This window comes from Bubalus kerabau, chromosome 3, assembly GCF_029407905.1.
Source record: "Bubalus kerabau isolate K-KA32 ecotype Philippines breed swamp buffalo chromosome 3, PCC_UOA_SB_1v2, whole genome shotgun sequence".
In the NCBI taxonomy this organism is placed as follows: Eukaryota; Metazoa; Chordata; class Mammalia; order Artiodactyla; family Bovidae; genus Bubalus; species Bubalus kerabau.
This window is the reverse complement of record NC_073626.1, coordinates 44,825,039-44,834,846: the sequence shown is the minus strand read 5'-3', so window position 1 is coordinate 44,834,846 and position 9,808 is coordinate 44,825,039. Positions and strand designations below refer to the sequence as shown.

At 39.3% G+C, this 9,808-nt stretch overlaps 1 long non-coding RNA gene across 2 annotated transcripts; it reads right to left on the bottom strand.

The window, feature by feature from the left end:
• Window positions 1–1,463: 1,463 nt before the first annotated feature.
• LOC129647647 (uncharacterized) lies at window positions 1,464–9,340 on the bottom strand. Of its 2 annotated transcripts, none has more exons than XR_008712406.1 (3): window positions 9,267–9,340; window positions 2,180–2,302; window positions 1,464–2,115 (listed from the first exon to the last, which is right to left on the bottom strand). It is a non-coding gene; the product is annotated as an uncharacterized LOC129647647 (long non-coding RNA). The 2 variants fall into 2 exon arrangements; XR_008712407.1 differs by having other exon boundaries at window positions 1,464–2,093.
• Window positions 9,341–9,808: the final 468 nt, after the last annotated feature.

The following is a 9,808-nucleotide window of genomic DNA, read 5'->3' as shown; positions in this document are numbered from 1 at the left end:
CCATGCTTTTAATTTTTCGAATGTTGAGTTTCCAGTCAGCTTTTTCCACTCTCCTCTTTCACCCTCATCAAGAGGCTCTTTAGTTTCTCTTCAATTTCTGCCATTGGAGTGGTATCATCTGCATATCTGAGGTTGTTATTTCTCCTGGCAATCTTGGTTCTAGATTGTGATTCATCCAGCCCGGTATTTTGCATGATGTACTCTGCATGTAAGTTAAATAAGCAGGGTGACAATTTACAGCCTTGTCATACTCCTTTCCCAGTTTGGAACCAGTCAGTTGTTCCATGTCTGGTTCTAACTGCTGCTTATTGGTCCACAAACAGGTTTCTCAGGAAACAGGTAAGATGGTCTGGTACTCCTATCTCTTTAAGAATTTTGCATGGTTTATTGTGATCCACACCGTCAAAGGCTTTAGCATAGTCAATGAAGCAGAAGTAGATGTTTTTCTGGAACTCTTTTGCTTTCTCCATGATCCAACAAATGTTGGCAATTTGATCTCTGGTTCTTCTGGCTCTTTGAAACCTAGCTTGTACATCTGAAATATCTCAGTTCATGTACTGCTGAAGCCTAACTTGAAGGATTTTGAGCATAATTTTGCTAGCATGTGAAATGAGCACAGTTGTACAGTAGTTTGAACATTTGGGGGCTTCCCTGGTGCCTCAGAGGGTTAAGGATCTGCCTGCAATGCAGAAGACCGGGGTTCGATCCCTGGGTCAGGAAAATCCCCTGGAGAAGAGAATGGATATTCACTTTAGTATTCTTGCCTGAAAAATTTCATGGACAGAGGAGCCTGGCAGGCTACAGTCCATGGGGTTGCAAAGAATCAGACATAACTAAGCAATTAACACACTTGAACATTCTTTGGCGTTGCCCTTCTTTGGGATTGGAATGAGAACACCTTTTCCAGTCCTGTCACCCTGCAGTTTCCCAAATTGGCTAATATATTGAATGCAGCACTTTAACAGCATCACCTTTTAGAATTTGAAATAGCTCAGCTGGAAAGCATCATCTCAGGATTTTAAAGAGCTCAGCTCCACTAGTTTTGTTTGAAGTGATGCTTCCTAAGTCCACCAGACTTCACACTTCAGGATGTCTGGTTCTAGGTGAGTGACCACACCATCATGGTTATCCAGATCATTAAGACCTTTTTGTTTAGTTCTTCCATGTATTCTTGCCACCTCTTCCTAATCTCTTTTGCTTCTGTAAGGTCCTTACCATTTCTGTCTATGGTTCCCATCCTTACATGAGATATTCCCTTGATACCTCCAATTTTCTTGAAGAGATCTCTAGTCTTTATCCATTCTATTGTTTTCCTCTATTTCTTCACACTGTTCATTGAGGAAGGCCTTCTTATCTCTCTTTGCTATTCTCTGGAACTCTGATCTCTGAGTATATCTTTCCTTTTCTCCCTTTCTTTCATTTCTTTTCTTTCCCTTCTTTTCTTTCCTTAGCTATTTGTATAGCCTCCTCAGACAACCACTTTCCCTTCTTGTGTTTCTTTTTCTTGGGAATGGTTTTGGTCACTGCCTCCTATACAGTATTACAAACCTCTGTCCTTAGTTCTTCAATAACTCTGCCTCCCAGATCTAATCCCTTGAATCTATTCATCACCTCCACTGTGATTTGATTTAGGTCATACTTGAATGGCCTATTGGTTTTTCCTACTTTCTTCAATTTCAGCCTGAATTTTGCAATAAGGAGCTTATGAGCTGAGCAACTGACAGCTCCAGGTCTTGTTTTTGCTGACTGTATGGAGCTTCTCCATCTTTGACTGCAAAGAACATAATCAATCTGATGTCGGTATTGACCATCTGGCGATGTCCATGTGTAGAGTTGTCTCTTGGGTTGTTGGAAAAGGGTGCTTGCTATGACCAACGTGTTCTCTTGACAAAACTCTGTTAGTCTTTGCCCTGTTTCTTTTTGTACTCCAGGGCCAAACTTGCCTTTTATTCTGGGTATCTCTTGACTTCCTACGTTTGCATTCCAATCCCCTATGGTAAAAAGGACATCCTTTTTTGGTGTTAGTTCTCGAGGGTGTTGGTCTTCATAAAACCGATCAGCTTCAACAGAATTATTGTGCTGTACACCTGAAACTGACACATTATTGTAAATCAACTATACTTCAATAAAATTAGTTTTTTAAATAAAAAAAAATTTCACAGTGTACATATACACCTACCTTAGGAACAGGATTCAACAGAACTACACCTAATTTCTTGGTGATGTCATGTTTTACTGTATAGTTGTGGTCTATAAGTTAAGAAATATTTGAAAACCCAGTGCCTTCAAATTGATACATATTCTGGAGAAAGAATAATAAAGTAGAATAAACATGAAGACATTGCTTCAGCAATACCACATTCATCAATAAATTAAGTTCCATTTAAGAAAAACTATGGTTGCACAACAACATGAAGATACTTAAACACTAAACACTACTAAACACTTAAAACTGGTTAAAATGGTAAAAATAAAAATATATAAAATATTTATTGTTATATTTTATTTTTATATATATATAATATATATACAAAATTCCAGTGTGTTACCTTTGCATCAAGAAATTAATTTTCATAAAGACTAAATATAATTCATATTATTTTTTAAAAAAAGAAAAGATAAGAAAAAGAAAACCTTGCAAACAGATCTGGAATGCATTTTGTGAAAATGATAGTCATTTAACTTAAGGAACAAGAAATATATGCATGCATGCATATATGCTGCATTTCATAAAATTTTCAAGATAAAAAATAACTTTGAGGAAGTATATCCAATATAGTAATAAATACCTTAAGAATAAAAAAAGGAAAGAATAAAGGTAAGTAAACACAAGTGTCTGTCTTAAAGGCAACCACAAAAGAACAGAATCAGTATGTATATTTTTTAATCCAGCAGGAAAAAAAATCAGTCTATCAAACTGAAAGCAAAAAAAAAGGGGGGGGAAACAATGTAGAATAAATATAAAGCGTGAGATGAATTGCAAAATAAGCCTTACTGTCAGCAGTCACCAATCAAAAAGACAGATCCTCTCATAACGGAGGAAGTAAAAAGACCAAAATATGGGTTATTCACATACAAATACTCCTAGAGCAAGAAGACACATAAAGGTTGAAATTAAAAGTGGGAAAAAGATTAACCAGGTGGCAAATATGACCCCCCCAAAAAAACTGGGCAATAATTACACAACAAAATAGAATTCAAGTTTTAATAAAACTGCATAAAGGAAAAAACAAAATGTGTTTATATAATTAAAAAGAAACAATAGACCCAGAAGAGTATCATAAATATATATATAAAATTTAAAATTCAGCCTCGCAATTTATAAAGCAAGCACTAAAAAAACTACAATTAGAAGCTGCGGGTCTTTTTAAATTGCAGATGGAGATTTTAACAAATCCCTGTCAAAATATGGAAGTTAGAAAATAAACAGATCTTAAATAGCAGAATATCAAATTATTCAGATCTCAATAAATAAGATACTGAAGAGCTCTTCCAGATTATAAATGACTAAAGAGATAAGACAACCTGAGAAGTCCCTGGCAGTCCAGAGGTGAGGACTCCATGCTTTCAATGTAGGGGGTGGGGAGGTGTAGGTTCAATCTCTGGTTGGGGACCTAACAACCCCCAAAGCTGTGTAGCCAAATTAATTAATTCATTAAAAATAAAAAAGAGGTAACACAACTTACTGAAATGCATGATTCTGGATTGCAGGGCAGAAGGTTGGGGATGGGAGACTTTGAGGATCTTTATTGGGAAAATTAGTGAAACTTGAATATGCACTATGGATTAAATAATAGTATTACAACAAAATTAAAATATCTTGGATATTATTATTATTCTGTATTTATATAAAAAAATATCCTTGCTGTTAGGAGATACACTGAAATATTTAGTAGTAAAGAAACATCTGTTTCAACTTACTCTAAAATATTAGGAAAAAATCTTAGAGAAAGGGGCAGTAACAGGAAAAAAAAAAGCAAATATGGAAAAATGTTAAAAACTTGAATCGGGACGAAGTGTACATAGGAATCTTTGTACTATTCTTATAACTTTTCTGTAAGTTTGAAATTACTTCCAAATAAAAAGTTTACACTTTTCATAAACAACTTTCAAGTTAAAATTATTAAGAATAATTCAAAGTGAATAGAAATTCAATCAGTACATGTCAAAATGTGTTAGATAAACTAAAGCAGAACTTAGATATTTTTTACCTTTAACTATACTTATCAGGGATAAAAAGATGTGAATAAAATGAGCTAACCATTCAACTCAAAACTTAAGATGGAGCTTCCCTGGTGGTCCAGTGGTTAGGAATTACACCTGAGAATGGAGGGGACATGGGTTCAATCCCTGATGCTGGGGAGATTCCACATGCTGCAGAAAAACGAAGCCTGTGAGCCCCAACTACCGGGTCCTCGAGCCCTAGAGCACATGCTCTGCGACAAGAGAAGCCACCACGATGAGAAGCCCCAGCACTGCAGCAAAGAGAAGCCTCTGCTTGCCGCAATTAGAGAAAGCCTGCACGCAGCAGTGAAGATCCAGTGCAGCCAAAAATAAATAAATGTTTTTTTAAGATGAATAGAACAAACCCAAAGAAGGAAGGAAATGATAGAGATAAGGGCAGAGATTAGTGAAATAGAGAACAGAAAGCAATCAAGTTATTAACGAAAACAAAAGCCGGGTGTTTGAAAAGATACATATGTACCTTGTTCCAGAAAACAGAAGAAGAACAAAATCTGCTCACCACATTGTATAAAGGATTTTTACTGCAAAAATAAATAAGGAAATAAAAGAAAAACAAATTTTATGTCCATGCTTTATAAAAGTAAATATATACCCTAAGTAAAATATTATCTAAATAAAACCAACATTAATATGTAATTATAGGGTGATCAAACAGGGTTTATCACAAGAAGGCAAAAATGGTTCACATCAAAAAATCTCTCAATATAATTCACTATGTTCGGAAATTAAGAGGGAAAATATATATAATGAAATAAATCAATCCTGGGAAACTATTTTTTTAATTTCAACATCTATTTATGATTTTTTTTAATTTTAAAAAACTCAGAAAACTAGGAATAAAAGAAAACCTACTTAATTTAGTGAAGGTTGTACTCAAAAAACTACAGAAAGGAGTTCTGTTTCTGGGAGGAAGAAATAGACATGTATTTCCCACTCCTCCTGCTAAGTACAACCAAAAACCCCAGGCATCATATATAAGACAAACATAAGACTCAGAACGGTAGAGATAAGACGGCAAAGCATTTAGAAGGCCAAGATCTGAGGACTGGCCACACCATCCATGGGACGATACAGCAAGAAGGTACCATCTGCAAGCCAGGGAGAGAGTTCTTACCAGAAGCCAGTCATTCTGGCAGTCTGAGATCAGAATTGAGAAACTTTTAATTTCTGTTGGTTAAGCCACCCAATCGGTGGTATTTTGTTATGGCAGCTCAAGTAAATGTATATATCAATAATTACGTTAAATGTAAACAGTCTAAATACATCAATTAAAAGAGATTGGAAGAGTTGACTTTTAAAAGGTGTACCAAAGATATGCTAACTACAAGAAACTCAGTTCAAATACAGTCATACCTCATTTTGTTGCACTTCACTGCATTGCATTTTGCAGATATTGTGGGGTTTTTTTTTAACAGATTCAAGGTTTGTGACAACCTTGCATCAAGCAAATCTATCAGCATCATTTTTCCAGCAGCATTGTTTTTAAATTAAGATACATACATTGTTCTGTTAGACATAATGTTTTTGCACATGTGATAGACTATGGTATAGTGCAAATATGAATTTATATGCACTAGAAACAAAAAAAATTGTGACTTGCTTAATGGTGATATTGTCTTTATTGCAGTGGTCTGGAACCAAACGTACAATATCCTGAGATATGCCAGTATGTCAACAAAGGTCCCTGTATCAAAGCTAAGGTTTTTCCAGTAGTCATGTATGGATGTGAGAGTTGGACTAGAAAGAAAGCTGATAGCCGAAGAATCGATGCTTTTGAACTGTGGTGTTGGAGAAGATTTTTGAGAGTCCCTTGAAATGCAAGGAGATCAAACCAGTCTGTCCTAAAAGAAATGAGTCCTGGAAGGACTGATGCTAAAGCTGAAACTCCAATACTTTGGCCACCTGATGTGAAGAACTGACTCACTAGAAAAGACACTGATGCCAGGAAAGATTGAAGGCAGGAGAAGGGGACGACAGGTTGGATGGTTGAATAGCATCACCAACTCAATGGACATGAGTTTGAGTAAACTCTGAGAGTTGTTGATGGACAGGGAGGCCTGGCATGCTGCAGTCCATGGGGTCACAAAGAGTCAGACACGACTGAGTGACTGAACCGAACTGATACCAGTACACCAATATGCATGCATGCTGATTCAGTTGTGTCTGACTCTTTGCGACCCTACAGACTGTAGCCCACCAGGCTCTTCTGTCCATGGGATTCTCCAGGCAAGAATACTGGAGTGGGTTGCCATGCCCTTCTCCAGAGGATCTTTCCCACCCAGGGACAGAACCCGAGTCTCTTCTATCTCCTGCATTGACAGGCAGGTTTTTTACCACTAGCGCCACCTGGGAAGCTTCAGTATAACCAGACTGGTAGGCTAGAAGTAATATTTGCAAATCATATATCTGCTAAGGGATTAATATCTAGAATCTATTTTTTTTTAACTTACATGATACATGTTGGGTGTCTGGTTTATTCGAATAGTCAGAATTCCCACCAAGGAGCAGAAACTTACTAGCTGGGAGCTGTGGAGCTGAACAGGGCAGGAATGTCCAAGTATTAGAAAATAAAAGTTCAGCTCAGCAGCCAGGGAAGCGTTGGGGCCAAGCCAAGCTTCATGGAGCTCAGCCCCACTCATGGCTTCTTCTGCAATATGCAGAATCTAAAAACCACTACAATATTATAAAGTAATTAGCCTCCAAATAAAATAAATAAATTTTTAAAAAATTCCTGTAACTCAACAACAAACAAGACCATGCACAAAAACAACTAAAAAAATGGGCAAACGACTTGAACAAACACATCTCTATAGATGTGGCCGACAAGCCTATCTAAAGACGTTCTACATTACTCCTCATCAGAAATGTATAAATCAAAACCACAGTGAAGTATCCCTGGGATGTGTTGATGTGCTCAGTCATGGCTGACTCTTTGCAACCTCATGGACTGTAGCCCGCCAGGTTCCTCTGTCCAAGGAATTTTCCAGGCAAGAATACTGGAGTGGGTTGCCACTTCCTTCTCCAACCATTAGGATACCTATGATTAAAAACAAGAAAAGAACAGATATTTGCACACTCATGTTCATAGCAGCACTATATACAGTTGTCAAGAGGTGGAAGCAGCACAAACATCCATCAGTGGATGAATGGATAAACAGTAGTATGTGGTAAATACATACAATGGAATATTATTCAGCTTTCAAAAAGGAAAGAAATCTTATCATATGTGACAACATGGGTGAATTTTAAGAACATTGTGCTAAGTAAAATGTCAGCCACAAAAAGACAAATACCGTATGACTTATATGGGTTTCAACCACAAACTGGCACTTGCCATCTTCCTCTACAAGGATTACATCATCTGCTGCAGCAGCTGCTGATTTTCAACACCTCCTGAAAGGAGTTCAGGGTGGAGAACAGAAATGAGGCACTCTGTGCTTAGGGAAAAGCTGCCAGGACAGGTCTTCAGACAGTTATAGTGAAAGTGAAGTCGCTCAGTCGTGTCTGACTCTTTGCGACCCCATGGACTGTAGCCAACCAGGCTCCTCCGTCCATGGGATTTTCCAGGCAAGAGTACTGGAGTGGGTTGCCATTTCCTTCTCCAGGGGATCTTTCCAACCCAGGGATCGAACCCAGGTCTCCTGCATTGTAGGCAGACGCTTTACCGTCTGAGCCACCAGGGATCAGACAATTATATATTTTCAAGAGCTGGTTTTATGAGTCCAATTCTTGTATCTCCTCATATCTAGAAAAGCACTAAAATCCTTCCTGTGATGACTGTTCCCCATGACTAGCAGAAACCTTCTGCAAAAATATGTGCTTGGTTGCAAGCACTCTCCTTTCATCAAAAATCACACATAGGTACTGTCCTCCCCCCACCGCCACCGCCCCCGCCCCCGCCTCTTAGGAGCAGTTTCTCAGAGCTATCTGAGGCGCTGTCTCTCAGGCTACAGTCCTCATTTTGCCCCCAATAAAACTCAACTTGCAGCTTCCACATTGTGGATTTTTGTAAGTTGACATGAGGTGTCTAAAGCAGTCAAATTCAGTAAAACATAAAGAAGTACAGTGGTCAGCAGGGGCTGGGGAAAGAGGGACACGGAGAATTGGTGTTTAAAGGGTACAAAAGCTCAGTTGTGCAAGATGAAGACATTTGAGCAATTTGTTACACAAATATGCAACAAGTGAACATGCCTAACACTGAAACGTATACTTTAAAATGGTTAAAATGGTCAAAAATGGTCAAGGCTCCCTGGCCTTCTCCTGCTTTCAGCCTCACCCAGAGAGGGAGGGAAGAGAGTGAGGTCAGGGTTTTTATTCCCTTGGCTCTCACCCTCCAAGGTCACCTTAGGCCAGCTGTGTCCCTGGGCTGAAGGGCATCTGCTGGCAAGGCGGGGACTCTACGGGATTTGTCCTCCTCTGGGTCTTGACAGCCCCTCCCATTGCGGGCAGGGGTGGGCTGCCCCTGTTTACCACAATTTTAAAAATTGGCTATATTTCTCTGTACCAGAAATAACTAACTTGAAAATAAAATTACAATAAGACACCAATCCCAATCACAACAAAATCTCTAAAATGTCCAAGAGTTAACCAACCATACCCTAGTCACTATGAAAAAGTGAATTTTTAAAAACATAATAAGTTCCCTGGTGGCCTAGTGGTTAGGAATCTGCTTTTACTGCCAAGGCCCAGGTTCAATCCCTGGTTGGGAAACTAAGATCCTTCAAGCTCCATGGTGCAGTGAAAAAGCAACTAAGCAAATAAGCCATTTGAATGAATGAGGACATACCCTCTGCTTTTTCGTGGGATGACCTGATAGGAAAAGGAAATCAATTCTCCACACATTGCTGTATATATTCAGCATAACCTCAATCAAAATTCTACTTTAATTCTGAGAACTCAATAAACTTACTGTGAACTAAGTAGGAGAAAAAAGGAAGATTCAGAAAGAGTTACAAAACCTTGCGGGGGAAGGGGTAAAGAAGGGAGTGTTCCACCCAGTCTCCCAGCAGGAAAGTACAAACCTGGTCTTCTTGCTACTGAGGTCTTGTCCAAGGCCAGAGAAACCCAGGCTTTGTGTCTCCCACACACACACACCCACACGCCCCGACCTTGGTTTCTTTCCTTCACATTGTAAACTGTGCTGACCTCCTCCCTCTGCCTTCTGGCCCCGCCCTCTGTATGCTCCACCTGCGGGTCTGTATGACATCACAGGATTCCTGCTCCCTGGCCTTCTCCTGCTTTCAGCCTCACCCAGAGAGGGAGGGAAGAGAGTGAGGTCAGGGTTTTTATTCCCTTGGCTCTCACCCTCCAAGGTCACCTTAGGCCAGCTGTGTCCCTGGGCTGAAGGGCATCTGCTGGCAAGGTGGGGACTCTACGGGATTTGTCCTCCTCTGGGTCTTGACAGCCCCTCCCATTGCGGGCAGGGGTGGGCTGGTGCAGGCTCAGCTGCTGCTATTGTCCTGTCCTCCACCCGCTTCCTTGTAAACAGACTCTCCTTGAACTATCCTGGTTGAGGGCCCTGAAATAAGAGACATTTGAAAGTGACAATGAAAGTCACTTATGT